This window comes from Saccopteryx leptura, chromosome 6 (genome assembly GCF_036850995.1).
Source record: "Saccopteryx leptura isolate mSacLep1 chromosome 6, mSacLep1_pri_phased_curated, whole genome shotgun sequence".
Taxonomy (NCBI): Eukaryota; Metazoa; Chordata; class Mammalia; order Chiroptera; family Emballonuridae; genus Saccopteryx; species Saccopteryx leptura.
In genome coordinates, this window is record NC_089508.1 from 27,734,303 (window position 1) to 27,757,061 (window position 22,759).

At 40.3% G+C, this 22,759-nt stretch overlaps 1 protein-coding gene across 1 annotated transcript in view; it reads right to left on the minus strand.

Moving 5' to 3' along the window:
* DNAL1 (dynein axonemal light chain 1) overlaps positions 1–22,759 on the minus strand; it is a 52,446-nt gene that overhangs the window by 16,918 nt on the left and 12,769 nt on the right. The window lies entirely within an intron of this gene.

The following is a 22,759-nucleotide window of genomic DNA, read 5'->3' on the forward strand; positions in this document are numbered from 1 at the left end:
GTCAACCTGGAACACTGAGGTCGCCGGTTCGAAACCTTGGGCTTGCCTGGTCAAGGCACATATGGGAGTTGATGCTTCCTGCTCCTCCCCCTTCTCTCTCTCTCTGTCTCTCTCTCACACTCCTCTCTCTCTAAAAAAAATCAATAAATAAAATATTTAAAAAAAAAGATGCCCCTTTGTATTTTTTACAAAGATGTTTCTTTTTTCTTTTCTTTTTTTTTTTTTTCAGAGACAGAGAGAGGGATAGATATAGGGACAGACAGGAATGGAGAGAGATGAGAAGCATCAATCATTAGTTTTTCGTTGCGACACCTTAGTTGTTCATTGATTGCTTTCTCATATGTGCCTTGACCTCGGGCCTTTAGCAGACCAAGTAACCCCTTGCTCAAGCCAGCGAGCGACCTTGGGTCCAAGCTGGTGAGCTTTGCTCAAACCAGAAGAGCCCGCACTCAAGCTGGCAACCTCGGGGTCCCGAACCTGGGTCCTCGGCATCCCAGTCCGACACTCTATCCACTGTGCCACCGCCTGGTCTGGCAAGGATGTTTCTATTTATACATCTATAAGCTATTTCTGGAGAGAAAAGAGAAAGAAGAAACAGTGGTTGCTTTGGGGGAAGAACTGAGGGTGTATGGTCAGAGAAAGACTTATTTTTCATTGTAATCTCTTTTGAACTAGTTGCATAAAACCATATGCATGTATTATTTTTCAAAATGAAAAACATTTCTAGTGAAAAAGAGATTTCTAGTGATTACTTATGCATAATTATACACACAACTTAACCTTCTATAAATATACTGTACAATATGGTAGCTACTAGGCACAGGGCTATTTCATTAGAATGAAATACAATTAAGATTCAGTTTCTCAATCACATGAGCCTCATATTAAGAGTCTAATAGCTGTGTATGTGTAGTGGCAACTGTTTTGGCACAGTGCAGACAGTTCTTTTAGGTGACAACGTTCTATAACATCTATAAATTAATGGTTAAGAATAAAAATCCAATTAATTAAGTTCTAATCCCAACTCTCTAGAGTGACCAAACCTCTTTAAATCTGTTTCATCATATATAAAATAAAGAAATATAATATCTATTTTATAAGCATATAAGGATTGAGATAGTTGTCTAAAACATTCAACCTAATGCATAATTCATGGTAAATACATAATAAATGGTTGTGTGTGTATATTTATATATTAGGCATATATAGTTACATAAACATTGGCTTTTATTTAATTCAATAAATTATTTTAAATTCCCTTATGAAAAACATTTAGCTTTTAGAACAAGGACTTTTAAGAGTGATCTAATTCATGCAAAATGCTTTAACTATTAAAACAGGACCTCAGGTTACGGGCTGAATTGGGTAACTTCAAAAGTTGAAGTGCTAATGCCCAGTACCTTAGAATGTGATCTATTTGAAGATAGGGCTTTTAAAGAGGTATTTAAGGTAAAATGAAATCATTTTAGGTAAAATCTAATATGACAAGCACTCTTATAAGAGGAGATAGGACATAGACAGAAGCACAGGAAAGACCCTGTGAAGACAAAGAGAAAGATGGCCAATCCTCAAGCCAAGGCCCTAGCAAATAAATTCATATAACTATAAATTTGTAAAAAATTAAATATTTAAGAAATCACATAATCATAATCAATTCAAGTTTCTTCATATGGAAAAATGACCATTTTTTTTTCTATTTTATGCAGGATAAAATACTTATTCAAAAAGTTATTCATGCAACATATAATTACTAAGCACCTACTATATGCCAGGAACAGCACTAGCACTTGCAATATAAAAGTGAATAATACAGATAAAAATCCTGCCATCAAAGAATGAACATTCAACAGATAGTAAACAAAATAAATATATTAGATAGTGACAATGGGAAGGAGGAAAAAAAGCAGGTAAAGGGAATGAAATGTCAGGGAGTAGGAGCAACTAACATTTTAGATAGATGGTCACTTCTAAGTAAAGACTCAAGTAAGTAGGGCAGCTGACCATGAGAATATCTGGAGGAAGAACATTTATAGGCAAAGGGAACTTTAAGTGTAAAGGCTTAGAGCCAGGACCACATTAGAAGTGTTCACAAAACACAAGAAGCTAGTTGAGAATGAGAGGAGAGTAATAGCAAATGAAATTAAAAAGACAATAGGCCTTTTATGTAGGATGTATGAGAGGAGTCAAAAAACCACTGAGGAGTTTGGCCTGAGCAACTGGAAGAATAGAGTTGTCGCTGAGATAGACACGTAAGTTGTTTAGCTGGGGCCAGGGAAATACATTAGAACTTTTTTTTTTTTAATTTAGTTAGAGGAGGGGAGGCAGAGATCCTGCATGTGCCCTAACCAGGATCCACCTAGAAAGCCCACTAGGGGGCAATGTTCTATATCCATCTGGGGAACCTTGCTCCGTTGCAACCAGAGCCATTTTTTTAGTGCCTGAGGGGGAGGCCATGGAGCTTCAGCACTTGGAGCCAGCTTGCTTCAATCGAGCCATGGTTGCAGGAGGGGAAGAGAAGAGAGAGATAAAGAAATAGAGAAGCAAGAGGGGTAGATGTGGAGAAGCAGATGGGCGACTCTCCTGTGTGCCCTGGCTGGGAATCAAACCCGGGACATCCACACACTGGGCCAACGCTCTACCACTGAGCCAACTGGCCAGGGCCAGGACTTGCTTTTGACCATGTGAAGTATGAGATGTCTACTAGACATCTAATGGAAATACCAGATGTGTAAATCTGAAGGTCAGAGGAGACACCTGGGCTAGAGATAAAAATTTGAGGGCCATCAGCATATAGATAGTAAAGCCATGATTTGGAAGAGATAAACAATCTAGGGAGTAGGTGAAGATAGAAAAGAGAAGAGATCCAAAGCCTGAGTCCTGGGGTACTCCCATATTTAAAATTAGGAACATGAGACTGGGAATAAGTAGTCAGAAAGGTAGGAGGAAATCAGAGGGTAGTGTCCAAGAAGCCAAATATGAAATCACTTCAAAGAGGAAAGAAATTCTCCATGTCAAGATGAATAGATAAATGACCTCAGAAATTGGAGATGCAACCTTTCAAAGATAATACAGTGATACCTTGAGATATGAACAGACCAACATAAAAATTTTTTAAGATACAAGCTACGACTCGGTCTGTATTTTTGTTCAAGATCCGAGTAAAATTCCGAGATATGAGTTGTGATTTGGGAAGCTGCTGCTAGTTGGCGCGTTGACGCACGGGTCCAGTATCAGCAGTTTGATATAGAAGTTGACCAACTTACGAGCTCGGTTACAGAACAAATTAAATTCGTATCTCAAGGTACCACTGTATCTAACTGAACATATAAAAACTCCTTTTTTATTTTTTATTTATTTTCTTTACAGAGACAGAGAGAGAGAGAGTCAGAGAGAGGGATAGATAGGGACAGACAGACAGGAACGGAGAGAGATGAGAAGCATCAATCATCAGTTTTTCATTGTGGCACTTTAGTTGTTCATTGATTGCCTTCTCATATGTGCCTTGACCGTGGGGCTATGGCAAACCGAGTAACCCCTTGCTCAAGCCAGCGACCTTGGGTCCAAGCTGGTGAGCTTTGCTCAAACCAGATGAGCCCACGCTCAAGCTGGTGATCTTAGGGTCTCGAACCTGGGTCCTCCACATCCCAGTGCGACGCTCTATCCACTGTGCCACCGCCTGGTCAGGCTAGAAACTCCTTTTTAAAAAAGAGCGCATGAAACTCATACCAAAAGGCTAAAAAAGATCTTATTTATTGCTGTATAGGAAAATAAATTATAATATTCAAGTTAATAGGTTAAGTGGTCTAATGTAACATAATTATATACTGTCCATAGTTTATACGCTGCATAAATAGAGCACCACTAGAAGAAAAACACTTTTCATTTATACAAGGTCCTGACGAAAATCAAAATGTGTCTTAAAGTTATATTTTTATTTAATTAGCAAACTGAAGGAATAAAATATAATATTTTACCAAAGACATGTGACAACAAAATTTATTTTCTAATCTTTACTATAAAATTATTAATATTCACATTGTACAGCCTTCTAGTATCTGTTTTGAACATAGTGATGTCATGCAGTTTTCCATTTACAGTTTTGGTACAATATATAGAATTGGTCATAGGGTTATTCTGTGTTATAAAGCCCCTGTTAAACAGGATTACCTGTGTATTTCAGCTCCTCTCACCATAGCATTAACAGGTAAGACTACAGTGAATTTGAAGGGAAAGGGGTGAGATGCAAGCTAGAGTCATATATTAATTCCTTCACATTGATCAGTTGGTTTCTTTTTGCTTCCTGGTCACAGGTAAAGAGTATTTCCTGGCCAGAGACTGCAAAAGTAGCATTTGTTACAAACAGAACTAAAATGAGATGAAACAGGCCCTGGCCGGTTGGCTCAGCGGTAGAGCGTCGGCCTAGCGTGCGGAGGACCCGGGTTCGATTCCCGGCCAGGGCACACAGGAGAAGCGCCCATTTGCTTCTCCACCCCTCCGCCGCGCTTTCCTCTCTGTCTCTCTCTTCCCCTCCCGCAGCCAAGGCTCCATTGGAGCAAAGATGGCCCGGGCGCTGGGGATGGCTCTGTGGCCTCTGCCTCAGGCGCTAGAGTGGCTCTGGTCGCAATATGGCGACGCCCAGGATGGGCAGAGCATCACCCCCTGGTGGGCAGAGCGTCGCCCCTGGTGGGCGTGCCGGGTGGATCCCGGTCGGGCGCATGCGGGAGTCTGTCTGACTGTCTCTCCCCGTTTCCAGTTTGAGAAAAATGAAGGAAAAAAAAAATAAATAAATAAAATGAGATGAAACAAGTATAACAAATACATGGTACAAATACTTATACTCTCTCACTACATGTCTATATCAGACATCAATAACTGATCAAAATACTCTTTTCCACTGAATTTTGGAACTCTTTTCAATACAATTTTTCTAAGTCACTATCGATTAACCAAAGTTAGAATATGAGTTAAAACGCACTGCCCGCCCTACATCAAGTTATCCATTTTCACTATTGTCATAGTCATGTTTTTATGAAAAAAAGTAAGTTATCTGTATTCATAACTGATATCAATTTAGTTTCATCTAAGCAAGTTATTTCAATTACAAAGAAAAGAATAAAATGAAACATCTCACAGGGGAACCAAGATGGCAGCAGAGAAGGCAGAAGCACAGACTCCCAACTCACACCACCAAACTGGATTACAAATTAATTTAGGAACAATCAGCGTGAAAAACCAACTTTGGATTAAAAGAACGGGTCTCAAAAACCAAGGAGCAAAGAAGAAGCCACACTGAGCCTGGTAGGGAGCTCCCAGCTACAGTGGGAAGGCTCCCCTGCTTACAGGAATGAAGGTGGGGTGAGAGTAAGAGCCCAGAAGGGCTCTCATTACAAGTAGAAGAGCAGAAAATATAGCTCACAGCCACTTGCCTAGGGACCTGGGAACGAGGTGTGCTGAGAGGGCTGGCTTGTCTTCCAAAAGGAAAATAGAGAGAGAGACAGATGGTGATGGGCAGAGGAATGCATGGGATGACCTGAGAAGCTAATTCATCCAGTGAGGAGGTGGCCATAACTGGGGGAAGGGTTGATCCTTCAACACAGCACAAGCCTAAAGTGGTTCCGGGTGACCCACCTCCAGAAAGCTCTCCAGCTCCAATCAGAGCAACAAGACACAGCTGAAAACAGGAAGTGGGGAGGAGGGACAATAACTCAGGTCTCCATGGAGATCTGAGATATACCTCCCCCTACTAAAGGAGAAAGCACCCCCCCTAAAGAAGCTGGCATATGGGGCCTTCAGAATCTCAGGTTACACCCACAGCCTTCCTGGATACAGTTTCCAGTAAGCCCCCTGCTGAGATCAGTAAATAAGATTACCACTGAGTTAAGAAAACTGAGAAGAAAACAAATCAAGACTTAATAGAGACTCTACTAGGTAAGGAGATCACAGCTGGAAGAAGCCTACAAGTCATAGAGGATAATGGGTAGGCCGAGAAGCATAAGTCATATGCTTCAACAAGATAAATCCTCTGATAAAATCTTGGATGAATCGGAAGTAATCAAATTACCGGATGCAGAGTATAAAATAATGATTTTTAGCATGCTTAAAGATCTCAAAGCTACAATAGATGGACTTAATGAACACTTCAATAAGGAAACTGAAAGCATCAAAAAGGACACAGAAAACATAAAGAAGAAGCCAGACAGAAATGACAAACACAATATCAGAAATGAAGACTAACCTGGAAGGAATTAAAAGCAGGTTGGATGAAGCAGAGAATTGAATCAGCAACTCAGAGGACAACATAAGTGAAAGCATGGAAGTGGAGCAGCAAAAAGAAAAGAGACTGAAAAAATCTGAGGAAACTGTTGTAAGGTACCAAAAAACTGCAAATTAATATTGATATTCTGGGAGGAAAGGTCAGGCTTTCCTGTCCTGTCCCTCCTTTAGGGAGGGGAGGGAGAGGAATGTAGAAGTTTCCTGACTTACAAGGACAACTAGGGTCATTTGGTTTTAAGTTCTCTGAAAGAATTAAGGTTAATTGAGAAACTTCTTCCCTTTCAATAGGAGGCAGAATTTACATACCACCTTGCATTCTTTTTTTTTATAAATAAATTTTTATTTTAATGGGGTGACATCAATAAATCAGGGTACATATATTCAAAGAAAACATGTCCAGATTATCTTGTCATTCAGTTCTGTTGCATACCCATCACCCAAAGAGAGATTGTCCTCCGTCACCTTCTATCTAGTTTTTTTGTTTGTTTTTTTTGTATTTTTTCTGAAGCTGGAAACGGGGAGAGACAGTCAGACAGACTCCCGCATGCGCCCGACCCAGATCCACCCGGCACGCCCACCAGGGGCGACGCTCTTCCCACCAGGGGGCGATGCTCTGCCCCTCCGGGGCGTCGCTCTGCCGTGACCAGAGTCACTCTAGCGCCTGGGGCAGAGGCCAAGGAGCCATCCCCAGCGCCCGGGCCATCTTTGCTCCAATGGAGCCTTGGCTGCGGGAGGGGAAGAGAGAGACAGAGAGGAAGGAGGGGTGAGGGTGGAGAAGCAAATGGGCGCTTCTCCTATGTGCCCTGGCTGGGAATTGAATCCGGGTCCCCCGCACGCCAGGCCGACGCTCTACCGCTGAGCCAAACGGCCAGGGCCACCTTCTATCTAGTTTTCTTTGTACCCCTCCTCCTCCTTCCCTCCCCCTGCCCCCCGTAACCACCACACTCTTGTCCATGTCTCTTAGTCTCGTTTTTATGTCCCACCAATGTATGGAATCCTGCAGTTCTTGTTTTTTCTGATTTACTTATTTCACTCCGTATAATGATGCTTCTCATCACCGTTCCTGTCTGTCTGTCCCTCTCTCTGACTCTCTCTGTAAAAAAATAAAAATAAAAAATAAATTTAAAAAATTGACAAATAGATAAAAGCTTTTCCTTCTAGAATAGGACAAAATAACAGTTGTTAGGAAGTTGCTATATAGAATTATTTCCAAATTTAGCTTTCCCATTCTAGTGTTGGACCTGCATTTGTGTCCAGTCTCAAAGCTAGTAGGAAAGGAACCCAATATTAATAAGAAACGAATTTGAAGTTACATTGTGCCCACAGGCGCCAAAAGGTTCGGGCAAATAAGATGCATGAATCAAATCGTAAAGGAAACATAACCACCCCTTCCTTAAGTACTGGCAGGATTTACAGGTTACACAGCAAACTGTTCAAAAGACTGTTCAAGAGGTGCTTCCAACATTACCAGGAGATCTAGTACATCACCTAAGGGCTGATTCTCCACACACCATGATCCTGACAATTCCAACTGTTGCTAAGGTAGAAAAATGGCATGCCCTACTCCAACCACAAACCGAAGGCTGGTTGGTCTATGTATGGCAAATGTTTGAAAAAACTCACTAACGACTCTCTTTAATCAGACTTTGGGAAAAGGGAAACTAGGGTAAAAAAAAACAAAAACAACTTAGTTGTCACTCAAGGCTAAAGTTTTAAAATTAAGAGTTCTGACTAAAAGTAAATTGTTATAAAAGCCAGTTAATTTTATGTAAGTTGCAAAAGATTTGTGCAGTTTATAAGAAATCACTCAGTAATATTTGTTTCTTTAGTGAACTATATTACTATTAATGCTGCCTATTAAATATCTGTTACATATTATAAATTGATATTAATATTACAGCCTTATGCTTTTAAGTCAAAGATTTGACTTAGGACATAAAGCCAGTGGGGATTGTTGTAAGGCACCAAAAAGCTGCAAATTAATATTGATATTCTGAGAGGAAAGGTCAGGCTTTCCTGTCCCATCCCTTCTTTAGGGAGGGGAGGGAGAGGAATGTAGAAGTCTCCTGACTTACAAAAACAACTAGGGTCATTTGGTTTTAAGTTCTCTGAAAGGATTAAGGTTAACTGAGAAACTTCTTTCCTTTCAATAGGAGGCAGAATTTACATACCACCTTGCATTGATTGTAGTTCCTCCCTTTCCTGGAATCTTGAGAGTAAAATACCTCTAGGCTAGTGAGGTAAGAGGAACCCTGAAATATTTGTAAACATCTTTGATTGTGTTACCTAGAAAGTCTTAATGTTTCTGTGTATACCCTAGACAAATGTTATAATCCTGTTAATGACTGTGCCATGATGTCATGCTCTCCCCCGCCTGCGTGTGATCAAGGGTATATAAGCAGCCCCTGAACTATTTCTGGGGCTGCACGATTTGGGCCTGCAGATGCCCCATGTCAGCCATATGCAGCCGGCATATTAAAATTTCCTCCTTTAATAAAACTCTTCAAAATTTATCTGGACTGGGTGTCTCTACATGAACTCAATGAAGTGAGGTATGGTGCCTTTCAAAATCTGCGGTGCAGTACTTTATAACACTCTAAGAGAGCTCTGTGACAACCTAAAGAGAAACAACATCCGCATCATAGGGGTTCCTGAAGAAGAAGAGAAAAAACAAGGGATAGAGAGCTTGTTCAATTAAATCATAGCTGAAAACTTCCCTAAATTGATGCAGGAAAAAGTCATACAGGTTCAAGAAGCACAGAAAATTCCATTAAAGAGAAACCCAAAAAAATCTATACCAAGACACATCACAATTAAAATACCAAAGCTAAGAGATAAAGAGAAAATATTAAAAGCTGCTAGAGAAAAAAGGCTATCACCTACAAAGGAGCCCCCATAAGGATGACATCCAACTTCTCAACAGAAACACTTGAGGCAAGAAGGGAATGACAAGACATATTCAAAGTAATGCAGAACAAGAGCCTACAACCAAGACTTCTTTATCCAGCAAGGCTATTGTTTAAAATTCAAGGAGAAATAAAAAGCTTTCCAGACAAAAACAAACAAACAAAAAACACATGGAATTCATTACAACCAAACCAGTACTGCAAGAAATGTTAAGGGGCTTGTTGTAAACAGAACAAAGGGGGAAAAGAATATAGTAAAAGAGGAATATAACTTTAAAGAATAAAATAGCAATAAACAACTACATATCAAAAACCTTAAATGTAAATGGATTAAATGCTCCAATCAAAAGACAGAGGGTAGCTGAATGGATAAGAAAACAGTACCCCATACATATGCTGTCTACAGAAGACGCACCTCAAAACAAAAGATACATATAGAATGAAAATAAAAGAATGGGAAAAAATATTACATGCAAATGGAAATGAAAAAAAAGCTGGGGTAGCAATACAATATAGCTGACAAAATAGACTTTAAAACAAAGACTATAGTAAGGGATAAAGAAGGTCACTACATAATGATAAAGGGAGCAATCCAACAGGAAGAGATAACCATTATAAATATCTACGCACCTCATATAGAAGCACCTAAATATATAAAGCAGATTTTGATGGACATAAAGGAAGAGATCAACAGCAATACTATAATAATAGGGGATTTCAATACCCACTAACATCAATGGATAGATCCTCAAGAAAGAATATTAACAAAGAAACAGCAGTATTAAGGGACACACTAGATCTGTGATGGCAAACCGCAGCACCATCTGGTTGCTCCGCTACTGCCCACCATGAAATGCCCACTAGTGGTGGGAGGGTCCAGGTTGACCAGCACTGCAAAAGTGGGTGGTTTTTATAAAAAGGTTCGCCATCGCGGCACTAGATCAACTGGATTTAATAGTTATCTTCAGAACCTTCCACCCTAAAGCAGCAGAATATACATTCTTTTCAAGTGCTCATGGTACATTCTCTAGGATAGACCACAGATTAGTGCATAAAATGAGTCTCAACAAATTTAAGTAGATTGAAACCATATCAAGCATCTTCTCTGACCACAATGGCATGAAACTAGAAATCAACTACAATAGGAAAACTGAAAAACACTCAAACACTTGGAAACTAAACAGCATGTTATTAAACAATGACTGGGTCAACAATGAGATCAAGGAAGAAATAAAAAATTTCCTTGAAACAAATGAAAATGAGCATACAACAACTCAAAATCTGTGGGACACAGCAAAAGCAGTCCTGAGAGGGAAGTTCATAGCATTACAGGCATGCCTTAAGAAGCTAGAGAAAGCTCAAATAAATAACTTAATCCTGCAACTAAAAGAACTAGAAAAAGAACAGCAAGTAAAGACTAGAGGAAATAGAAGGGAGGAAATAATAAAGATCAGAGCAGAAATAAATGACATAGAGACTAAAAAAACAATACAGAGGATCAATGAAACCAAGAGCTGGTTCTTTGAAAAAGTAAACAAGATTGATGAACCCTTAGCCAAACTCACCAAGAAAAAAAGAGAAAGGACTCAAATAAAATTAGAAATGAGGGTGGAGAAGTAACAACGGACACAGCAGAAATACAAAGGATTGTAAGAAAATATTATGAAGAACTGTATGCCAAAAAATTAGACAACCTAGGTGAAATGGACAAATTCCTTGAAAAATATAATCTTTCAAAAACCAATCTGGAAGAATCAGAAAACCTAAATAGATCGATTACAACAAATGAGATACAAACAGTTATCAAAAAACTCCCAAAAAGCCCTGGCCGGTTGGCTCAGCGGTAGAGCATCGGCCTAGCGTGCAGAGGACCCGGGTTCGATTCCCGGCCAGGGCACACAGGAGAAGCGCCCATTTGCTTCTCCACCCCTCCACCGCGCTTTCCTCTCTGTCTCTCTCTTCCCCTCCTGCAGCCAAGGCTCCATTGGAGCAAAGATGGCCCGGGCGCTGGGGATGGCTCTGTGGCCTCTGCCTCAGGCGCTAGAGTGGCTCTGGTCGCAAAATGGCGATGCCCAGGATGGGCAGAGCGTCGCTCCATGGTGGGCGTGCCGGGTGGATCCAGGTCGGGCGCATGCGGGAGTCTGTCTGACTGTCTCTCCCTGTTTCCAGCTTCAGAAAACTGAAAAAAAAAAAAACAAAAAACTCCCAAAAAACAAAAGCCCTGGGCCAGATGGCTTCACAGGCGAATTCTACCAAACATTCAAAGAAGAACTAACTCCTATGCTTCTCAAGCTATTTCAAAAAATTCAAGAGGAGGGAAAACTCCCATGCTCCTTTTATGACACAAGCATAATTCTGATTCCAAAATCAGGCAAAAACAACACAAAGAAAGAAAACTATAGGCCAATATCCCTGAGGAATTTAGATGCTAAAATTCTCAACAAAATATTAGCAAATCGAAGCCAGAAATACATGAAAAAAAATCATACACCATGATCAAGTGGGATTTATTTTGGGGAGGTAAGGCTGGTACAATATTCGCAAATCAATCAATGTGATTCATCACATAAACAAAAGGAAGGACAAAAACCACATGATAATATCAATAAATGCAAAAAAGTATTCGATAAAATCCAGCACCCATTTATGATCAAAACTCTCAGTAAAGTGGGAATACACGGAACATACCTCAACATGATAAAGGCCATCTATGACAGGCCCACAGCCAACATCATACTCAATGGGCGAAAGTTAAAAGCAATCTCCTTAAGAACAAGGCAGGGGTGTCCCCTTTCACCACTCCTATTCAATATAGTTTTGGAAGTCCTAGCCACAGCAATCAGACAAGAAAAAGAAATAAAAGGCATACAAATTGGAAAAGAAGAAGTAAAACTATCATTATTTGCTGATGATATGATACTGTACCTAGAAAACCCTAAAGTCGCAGTCAAAAAACTACTGGGCCTGATAAATGAATTCAGAAAGGTGGCAGGATATAAAATTAATACTCAGAAATCAGAGGCATTTTTATACACCAACAATGATCTGTCTGAAAAAGAAATGAAGAAAACAATACCCTTCACTATTGCAACAAAAAGAATAAAATACTTAAGAGTAAATTTAACCAAGGAGGTTAAATACTTGTACTCGAAAATTATAAAACATTGATAAAAGAAACCAAGGAAGATACAAAAAGTGGAAGCATATACCGTGTTCATGGCTAGGAAGTATAAACATAATTAAAATATCCATATTACCCAAAGCAATTTATAAATTCAGTGCAATTCCTATTAAAATACCAAGGACATACTTCAAAGATATAGAACAAATATTCCAAAAATTCGTATGGAACCAAAAAAGATCACAAATAGCCTCAGTAATCTTGAAAAAAAAAGAATAAAGTGGGTGGTATCATACTTCTGGACATCAAGTTATACTACAAGGTCATTGTACTCAGAACAGCTTGGTACAGGCATAAGAACGGGCATATACATAAATGGAACAGAACAGAGAACCCAGAAATAAACCCGCACCTTTATGAACAATTTATATTTGACAAGGGTGGTGACAGCAATTTGGAGTAAAGACAGTCTCTTTAACAAATGGTGTTGGCAAAACTGGTCCACTACCTGGAAAAAAAAATGAAACTAGACCACCAACTCACACCATTCACAAAAACAAAATCTAAATGGATAAAAGACTTAAATATAAGTCATGAAACCATAAGCATCCTAGAGGAAAACATAGGCAATAAGCTCTCTGACATCACTCGCAGCAATGTATCATATTTGCTGATTTATCTCCATGGGCAAGGGAAATAAAAGACAGGATAAACAAATGGGACTATATCAAACTAAAAAGCTTTTGCATAGCTAAAGACAATATGAACAAAATAAAAAGGCAAATGGGAGAATATATTCAACAATATGTCTGATAAGGGGTTAATAACCAAAATTTATAAAGAACTTGTAAAACGCACCAGGAAGAAAAACAGTCCAATCAAAAAATGGGCAAAAGAAATGGACAGACACTTCTCCAAAGAGGACATACAGATGGCCAATAGGTATATGAAAGAATGCTCAACATCACTAATCATTAGAGAAATGCAAATTAAAACCACAATGAGATATCACTTCCGACAAGTAAGAATGGTGCTCATCAACAAAACAGCACAAAGTAAGTGCTGGCGAGGATGTGGAGAAAAGAGAACCCTCCTGCACTGCTGGTGAGAATGCAGACTGCTGAAGCCACTGTGGAAACAGTATGGAGATTCCTCAAAAAATTAAAAATCAAACTGCCTTTTGATCCGGCTATCCTACTTTTAGGAATATATCTGAAGAATACCATATCACTGACTCAAAAGGAGAAATGCACCCCCATGTTTATGGCAGCATTGTTCACAATAGCCAATATCTGGAAACAGCCCAAGTGTCGGTCAGTGGACAAGTGGATTAAAAAATTGTGGTGGCTTGGTGGATAGAGCGGGGGACCCAGGTTTAAGACCATGAGGTTGCCAGCTTGAGCATTGGCTCATCTGATTTGAGCGAAGCTCACTAGCTTGGACCCAAGGTCGCTGGCTTGAGCAAGGGGTTACTCGGTCTGCTGAAGGCCTGCGGTCAAGGCACATATGAGAAAGCAATCAGTGAACAACTAAGGTGTCGCAATGTGCAACAAAAAACTAATAATTGATGCTTCTCATCTCTCCATTCCTGTCTGTCTGTCCCCCTGTCTATCCCTCTCTCTGACCCTCTCTCTGTCTTTGTAAAAAAAAAAAAAAAAGGCTGTGGTACATATACACAATGGAATACTATGGGGCCATGAAAAAGAAGGAAATATTAATTTTTGCGACAACATGGATGGAACTGGAAACTATTATGTTAAGTGAAATAAGCCAGGCAGAGAAAGAAAAATATCATATGACCTCACTCATATGAGGAATCCGACGAACAATATGAACTGAGGAGCGGAATAGAGACAGAGGCAGGATCAAAGGGACCAGAGGAAAAGAGGACAGAGGGAAAGGGGATGATACGGTGATAGGATGGGACAAGAGCAGAAAAGCAAATCCTGGAGGGAAGGGGGGAGGGCGTTACAGGGAGGAGGACAGGAAGGATGTACTGGGGAACATGGGAGACATTAGAATCTATGTAAACACAATAAATTAATAATTAAAAATAAAGAAAACAAATGAAACATCTCACATTTTTTAATGTGTCACTGCAAAATTGGAATAGTTTGAGCTTATGTACAGATCTAACAGAAAACACTTCCTCTTCAGCACTATAGAAGATACTGGGGAAGATGAAGACTTGGAACAGAAGATAAAAAAAGTTAATAAAATGTGATGCTTGCCCTCAAGGAGCTCATTATCTAAAGAGACAGAACATACTCCTCACTAACTATAAAAATGACCAATATGACTAATATTTCTGAACATTTATATGTATCAGGCACTATTCTCAGTCTTTATATATACTAGCTCATTTATTATTCACAATAGTAATGAAGTAGGTAATCATTATTATAATCCAAGATAGTCTGTTATAAATGTTTGCAAAGAAGGAATTATAATAATTATGGCGAGTAGAGAAGTCTAGAGAGAAAACTGACATTTAAACTTGGCATTCTTAATATTATTTTGTTTTTTATAGGATTTTCCTGTTAGAGGAAGGGGCTGTTCTCAATGAAAAGCATTGCATTAACAAGTGCACAGTCAAAAAAAAAAATAATGTGTTTGGGTAAAAGGGTGGTACCAGCTTTTAGATGGTATCAAGGCATTTGGTCTTTACTTGGCAAAGGGAAGCTATTAAAGGTCACAGATCTGGAGAAATGATAATGAGAATAATATTTTTAGAAAGAAAACTCTAGTATCAGTGCTAAAGGTCAACGGAAGAGCAGAAAGAGACAAAGAGATCAGTTAGGAGGTTATAACAAAAGTCGTAAGGCAGTGTTTTTCAAATTGTGTGTGAAATCAAGTTGGTGGGTTGTGACAAGCATTTAAAAAAATAAAATCAAGTTTATCTATACTGAATCATGAAGAATTGGAAAATCTAAATAGACTAATAAACAGTAATGAAATCGAAACAACCATCCAAAACTTCTCCAAAAATAAAAGTCCAGGATCAGATGCCTTCACTAGTAAATTCTACCAAACATTCAAAGTAGAGTTGATACCTGTCTTTCTCAAAATCTTCAAAAAATTGAAGAGGCGGCCCTGGCCAGTTGGCTCAGTGGTAGAGTGTCGGCCTGGCGTGCAGAAGTCCCGGGTTGGATTCCCGGCCAGGGCACACAGGAGAAGCGCCCATCTGCTTCTCCACCCCTCCCCCCTCTCCTTCCTCTCTGTCTCTCTCTTCCCCTCCCGCAGCCGAGGCTCCACTGGAGCAAAGATGGCCAGGGCGCTGGGGATGGCTCCTCGGCCTCTGCCCCAGGCGCTAGAGTGGCTCTGGTTGCAACAGAACGACACCCAGGAAGGGCAGAGCATCGCCCCCTGGTGGGTGTGCTGGGTGGATCCCGGTCTGGCGCATGCGGGAGTCTGTCTGACTGTCTCTCCCCGTTTCCGGCTTCAGAAAAATACAGAAAAAATTGAAGAGGCAATATTTCCCAATTTATTTTTAAATTTTTTTGTGTGTGGGAAGTCAGAGAGAGGGACAGATAGGGACAGACAGATAGGACGGGAGAGAGATGAGAAACATCAATTCTTCATTGCGGTTCCTTAGTTGTTCATTGATTGCTTTCTCATATGTGCCTTGACTGGGGGACGGCTACAGCAGACCGAGTGACCCCTTGCTCAAGCCAGCAACCTTGGGTTCAAGCTAGTGAGCCTTGCTCAAACCAGGTGAGCTCGTGTGCTCAAGCTGGCAACCTCGGGGTCTCGAACTCGGGTCCTCCACATCCCAGTTCGACGCTCTATCCACTGTGCCACTGCCTGGTGAGGCAATATTTCCTAACATTTTATGAGGCCAACATAACCCTCATATCAAATCCTGGCAAGGATAACACAAAAAAAGAAAACTGTAGACCAATATCTCTGATGAATACAGATGTAAAAAGCTTAAAATATTAACAAATCAAATATATTTTTAAAATAATACATGATAATCAAGTGAGACTCATTTCAGGGGCACAAGGATTATGCAAATTGAACAATATAATACATCACATTAACAAAACAGAGGATAAAAATCATATGATCCTATCAATAGATGCAGGAAAAGCATTTGATAAGATACAACATCGATTTATGATTAAAACACTCAAAATAGAAGGAAAGTAACAACATAATAAAGATCATATATGACAAACTCTCAGGCAATATCATACTCAATGGCAAAAAATTGAAAGCTTTTCCTCTCAATCAGGAAAATGACTAGGATGCCCACTCTCACCACTCTTATTCAACATAGTTCTGGAATTCCAAGACAGAGTAATCAGGCAAGAGAAAGAAATAAAAGGCATCTAAATTGGGAATGAAGAAGTAAAAGTGTCACTTTTTGCAGATGACATGATCTTTTAAAAATTATTTTTATTGCCTGACCAGGCAGTGGCGCAGTGGATAGAGCATCGGACTTGGATGCGGAGGACCCAGGTTCAAGACCCCGAGGTTGCCAGCTTGAGCAAAAAAAAAAAAAAAAAAGAGCTCACCAGCTTGGACACAAGGTCACTGCCTCGAGCAAGGGGTTGCTCGGTCTGCTGAAGACCCACGGTCAAGGCACATATGAGAAGGCAATCAATGAACAACTAGGGTGTTGCAACGAAAAACTGATGATTGGTGCTTCTCATCTCTCTCCATTCCTGTCTGTCTGTCCCTCTCTCTGACTCGCTGTCTCTGAATAAAAAAAAAAAAAATTTTTTTAATTATTATTATTTTTTAAAATTTATTTATTTTTTACAGAGACAGAGAATGAGTCAGAGAGAGGGATAGACAGGGACAGACAGACAGGAATGGAGAGAGATAAGCATCAATCGTTAGTTTTTCATTGCATGATGCAACACCTTAGTTGTTCATTGATTGCTTTCTCATATGTGCCTTGACCGCGGGCCTTCAGCAGACCGAGTAACTCCTTGCTGGAGCCAGCGATCTTGGGCTCAAGCTGGTGGAATTTTGCTCAATCTAGATGAGCCCGTGCTCAAGCTGGCGACCTCAGGGTCTCGAACCTGGGTCCTATGCATCCCAGTCCGACGGCTCTATCCACTGCGCCACTGCCTGGTCAGGCAAAAAAAATTTATTTTTATTTATTCATTTTAGAGAAGAGAGACAGAGAGGGAAATAGAGATAGAGAGATAGATAGATAGAGAAGGTGGGGAGGAATAGGAAGCATCAACTCCCATATGTACCTTGACCAGGCAAGCCCAGGGTTTTGAACCTGTGACCTCAGTGTTCCAGGTCAACACTTGATTCACTGCGCCACCACAGGTCAAACCTGACATGATTCTTTATATAGAAAATCCTAAATACTCTACCAAAAAACTATTAGAAATAAACAAATACAGTTAAGTTGAAGGATACACAATCAATGTACAAAAATTCACTGCTTTCCTATATACTAACAATAAAACTTCAGAAAAAGAAATGAAAAAAAAATCAATTCCTTTTGCAACTGCAACCTAAAGAATAAAATACCTAGGAGTGGCCGGGGCTGGTTGGCTCAGAGGTAGAGCATCAACCCCGTGTGGGGAAGCCCCAGGTTCGATTCCTGGTCAGGGTGCACAGGAGAAGTGGCAATCTGCTTCTCCACCCCTCCCTCCCTCTCTCTCTTTCTCTCTCTCTCTCCCTTCCTCCCTCCCACCTTCCCCACAGCCACAGCTCCAATGGTTTGAGCAAGTTGGCCCTGGGCACTGAGGATGGCTCCATGGCCTCGCCTCAGGCTCAGAAATAGCTTGGTTGCAGAGCAACGGAGCAGCGGCCCCAGATGGGCAGAGCATCGCCCTGCAGGGGGCTTGCCAGGTGGATCCCAGTCCGGGTGGATGCAGAAGTCTGTCTCTCTGCCTCCCTGTCTCTCACTTAAAAACAAAACAAAAGAAAACAAAACAAAAAACTAGGGGTGAACTCAACAAAGAATGTGAAGGACCTTATATACTGAAAACTATAAAGCATTATTAAAAGAGACTGAAAAAGCCCTGGTCAGTTGGCTCAGCGGTAGAGCGTCGGCCTGGAGTGCGGGGGACCTGGGTTCGATTCCCGGCCAGGGCACATAGGAGAAGCGCCCATTTGCTTCTCCACCCTCCCTTCCTGTCTCTTTCTTCCCCTCCCGCAAAGATGGAGGGGAAGATGGCCCGGGCACTGGGGATGGCTCCTTGGCCTCTGCCCCAGGCACTAAAGTGGCTCTGGTCGCGGCAGAGTGACGCCCCGGAGGGGCAGAGCATCGCCCCCTGGTGGGCAGAGCGTAGCCCCTGGTGGGCATGCTGGGTGGATCCCGGTTGGGCGCATGCGGGAGTCTGTCTGACTGTCTCTCCCCATTTCCAGCTTCAGAAAAATACAAAAAAAAAAAAGAGAGAGACTGAAAAAGACACTGAAATAAAAACATAGCCTGACCAAGTGATAGTGCAGTGGATAGAGCTGAGGACCCAGGTTCAAATCCCTGAGGTTTCAGCCTTGAGTGCAGGTTCATCCAGCTTAAGTACAGGGTCACCAGCTTGAGCACAGGATCACAGACATGACCCCATGGTCGCTGGCTTGGGCCCAAAGGTCACTGGCTTAAAGCCCAAGATCATTGGCTTGAACAAGGGGTCACTGGCTCAGCTAACGCTGCCACCCCCATCAAGGCATGTATGAGAAAGCAATTAATGAATAACTAAAGTACCACAACTACTAATTGATGCTTCTCATCTCTCTTCCTTCCTGTCTGTCCCCCTCTCTCTCTCACTCTCTCTCTCTCACTAAAAAAAAAGAAAAAAAAAAGATATTCCATGTTCATGGATCAGAAGACTGAACATAATTAAAATGGCCATATTACCCAAAGCAATAAACAGATTAAATGCAATCCCCATCAAAATCACATCATTTTTTAAAGAAATAGAACAAAAAAGTCATCAGATTTGTATGAAACCATGAAAGACTTGAATAGTCAGAGCAATCCTGAGAAAAAAAATCAAAGCTGGAGATAATCACACTACTTGACTTCAAATTTTATACTACAGAGTTATGATAATCAAAACAGCATGGTACTGTCAGAAAAGCAGACCAATGAAACAGAACTGAAAGCCCAGAAATAAAACTGATGTATATGGGCAAATAATTTTTAACAAAGTAGCCAAAATCACACGATGGAGAAAAGAAAGCCTCAATAAATGGTGCTGGGAAAGTTGGGAAGCCACTTGCAAAGAATAAACTAGACTACAGTTTGTCCCTATGTACAACAGTTAACTCAAAATGGATCAAAGACCTAAATATATTATCTGAAACAATAAATTACATAGAATAAAACAAAGGTACTACTAAACTTATGGACCTTAATCTTAGAGGACATTTTATAAATTTGACCTCAAAGCCAAGGGAAGTAAAGGTGAAAATAAGTGAATGGGACTATATAAAATTAAAAAGCTTCTGTGCAGCAAAATAAACTGCCAACAAAACAAAAAGGCAACCAACAGAATCATAGATAATATTTGCAACCAACAGTTCTGATTTGGAGTTAATATCCAAAATAGATAAAGAACTCACACAACTCAATACCAAACAAACCAATTAAAAAATGGGCAGAGGATCTGAACAGACACCTCTCCCAAGAAGACATACAAATGGTCAACAGATATATGAAAAAATGAAATGACTTCACTCCGTATTAGGGAAATGCAAATCAAAATTACAATGAGATACCACCTCACAAACAATGAATGGCCATTATCAACAAGACAGGTAACAACAGGTGTTAGAGAGGCTGTGGAGAAAAAGGAACCCTCATTGACTGCTGGTGGGAATGTAAATTGGTGCAGCCACGGAACAGTATTGCAGTTCCTCAAAAAATTAAGAATACAGATACCATATGACCTGGCAATCCCTCTTCTAAGTATCTACCCAAAAAACTAAAAAAACAAAAACAAAAACATTTATTTGCAAAGATATAAGCTCCCCTATGTTCACTGAATCATTATTCACAGTGGCCAAGACAAACCAAAGTGTACTTCGATAAAGGATTAAAGAAAATATGTTACATTTATACTATGGAATACTATTCAGCCATAAGAAAAGACGAAATACTGCCATTTATGACAACATGGATGAATCTTGAGAATATTAGGCTGAGTGAAATAAGTCAGTCAGAAAAGGCTAAGAATCTTATGATTTCACTCATAGGTGGGATATAAAACTGGAATTCATAGACACAGATGACAGTGTGGTGGTTATCAGAGGGAAAAGGGTGGAGGGCTAGTAAAGGGTAAATGGGTTCCAAATATAAGGGGATGGAAGATTATTTTACTTTAGGTGGTGGGCACACAATGCAATATACAGATCATGTATCATAGAAATGTACATTTTAATCTCTTAAAAAACAGAATTAAGAAATAACCTAACTCTACAATAGTGGAATGTATGGATGGATGGTAGCTTCACCATATGAGCTAACACAATTCATTCATTAAAATTAGTGTTTTAAAGAATTTTTAATATCTTAGAACACTGTTTGCCATAATATATATGTGTGTATACAATTATATATATATTATATATAATTAAATATATATAATTAAAATATTTATAATAATACTCTATACAATCTGAGTTTAGGGAAAATATACATTCATAAAGGAAATTAACTTGATTAAAATGTTTAAAAAGTGTAAAAAAACTTTACACTGAAACTTATGCTATAAGGGTAAATATTATTTAATCAACATTTTTCCAATTCATATGTGTATGTGTATATTTGATAGGTGTAGTCATATGAATACTATATATGTACTCATAAATTCAAATGTGTTTCTTACTATGGAAAATGGTAAAAAATGTTTGATAAACACCATCTAAGGTGAAATAATTAGAGTCTAAATTAAAGCTGCAGCTCCTGGAAATGAAAAAGCAACATATTATTTGACAGATCTTTCAAAGAGTTGAGTTAACAGGATTGAGTGATGAACTTGAACACAGGACTTGAGGAAAGTAAAGGGGGAGTATGGTAGGCTAAGTCATGGCTCACCAAAAGATACGTGCATCCTAATCCCTGGAACCTGTGAATATTGCCATATATGGAGAATAAGTACGATACTTTGCAGATGTAAGTTAGGGATCTTAAGATAGGGAGAGTACCCTCAATTATCCAGGTGTTTCCTGAATGCAATCACATGTATCCTCAAAAGAGAAAGAACTGATACAGACAAAAGAGGAGAAAGCACTATGACCACAGTGGCAAGGAATAAAGCAGCCATGAGAATTTTGAAGAGGCAGGGAAAAGATTCTCCTGTAAGCCTCCAGGGGGAGTGTTGCTCTGTCAAAACCTTGATTTAGGCCCAGTGAAACTGATTTCAGACTTCTGGCTTCCAGGACTGTGAGGGAATAAATTTCTGTTGTTTTAAGCCATCAAGTTTTAGCAACCATAGGAAACTAGCACAGGAGTCAGAGGCCTTGGCAACTAGGTAGGCAGCAATGCCATTAACAAAGAGAAGGAGCACAGGAAAAACAAGAATGGTGAGAAATTAAATTTAAATATAATATGAAACACAAGACAAATCTGAACAAAAAATATATAATAAAAATTCTGTTTTTTTATTTAAGATATCTTAATTCTAACTGTATAAAAGCTTTAAAATAGCTTTAAAATGTTCAGGTCTTGGCCCTGGCCGGTTGGCTCAGTGGTAGAGCGTCGGCTTGGCATGCGGAAGTCCTGGGTTCGATTCCCGGCCAGGGCACACAGGAGAGGTGCCCATCTGCTTCTCCATCCCTCCCCCCCTCCTTCCTCTCTGTCTCTCTCTTCCCCTCCCGCAGCCGAGGCTCCACTGGAGCAAAAGATGGCCCGGGCGCTGGGGATGGCTCCTTGGCCTCTGCCCCAGGCGCTAGAGTGGCTCTGGTCGAGACAGAGCGACGCCCTGGATGGGCAGATCATCGCCCCCTGGTGGGCGTGCCGGGTGGATCCCAGTAGGGCACATGCGGGAGTCTGTCTGACTGCCTCCCTGTTACCAGCTTCAGAAAAATAAAAAAATAAAAAATAAAAAAAAAATGTTCAGGTCTTATGTATCTGTAACTTTCTTTGGATAATCAAACTTAAGACACATGATTAATATATTCTCTCTGTTATCTGACAATTACTGTGGTTAAAACAGGTGCCAGCTTCTGAGATTACGTAGTGTCTCTGGAATGTTTACTCCAATAACTAGAAAAACCTGCCTGACCAGGCGGCGCAGTGGATAGAGCATTGGACTGGGATGTGGAGAACCCAGGTTCGAGACCCTGAGGTCGCCAGCTTGAGCACAGGCTCATCTGGTTTGAGCAAGGCTCACCAGCTTGAGCCCAAGGTCGCTGGCTCGAGCAAGGAGTCACTTGGTCTGTTGTAGCTCCCTGGTCAAGGCACATGTGAGAGATCAATCAATGAATAACTAAGGAACCGCAAAAAAGAACTGATGTTTCTCATCTCTCTCCCTTCCTGTCT